Source organism: Nicotiana attenuata, unplaced genomic scaffold (genome assembly GCF_001879085.1).
Source record: "Nicotiana attenuata strain UT unplaced genomic scaffold, NIATTr2, whole genome shotgun sequence".
NCBI classification, from domain to species: Eukaryota; Viridiplantae; Streptophyta; class Magnoliopsida; order Solanales; family Solanaceae; genus Nicotiana; species Nicotiana attenuata.
The window spans coordinates 311039-311955 of NW_017671236.1; positions in this window are offsets into that span (position 1 = coordinate 311039).

Sequence of the window (917 nt, forward strand, 5' to 3'; positions counted from 1 at the left end):
GCGGAATCTCTGAACTTCTGCAGCTGCTTCCCACCGCGGTTCTGCCGCGGTCGCGGTGGAACCGCGGTGGATCCAGTTCTCTGAATCTTCGGCCTGTTTTTGCACGGGTCACTTAGGAAATTTCGCAGTTGGCCTCTTTTTCATCACTTTTGACTCCAAAACTGCTCCTTAGCCGTCTTTATACATATATCACCTATAAATCATGAAAAGCACTAATAAGAGCATTTTGTCATCACTTTTAGCATTAAAACTACACAAGAAGGTGATTATTTAAGGTGTGATTATAGACAAATTCACCTATTATCAACACCCCACACTTAAATCTTTGCTCGTCCTCGAGCAACTAAACCACACTTCTAGGCCTAACTGCTCAATGCCTTGCCCCAATTTATGTCACACCTGCTATTATCAATGATCGACCCAAGCAGTGCACAATCGTATCTCAAATGCAGACTCTCATACCAGACACACTTGTGCTCACTCTAATTACTCTAACAGAAGTGAAGACTCACTTTTTCTTCCTGAGTCACATGCCCTCACATAAACAAAATCTGAGAGAAGTTCCACACACATAAAATTCAACAATAAGGAACCATATATGGAAAGAATTCACTCACTCTCAGCAAAGAGCATTCACATGCCACACAGACACACCATAAGCTTGCCCCTAGTGTAATACTCCACTAATCGAGCCATTCAGTCCAAGATCAAGAGGTCTTTATAGGTTGTAATGTAGGCTAAGGGACGGGTAGGATATATTTGGATATAGTGACTAACCTCCCTAAGCACTTTTAATACACACTTCTATTTTTTTTTTAATTTTATTTTACCTTTATGCTCAACCCAATCATTACTCCACATTTTGTTTCACTTGTGACCCCCACTTTTCGTTAGGTCCAACTGGCTGCTTCTTCTCT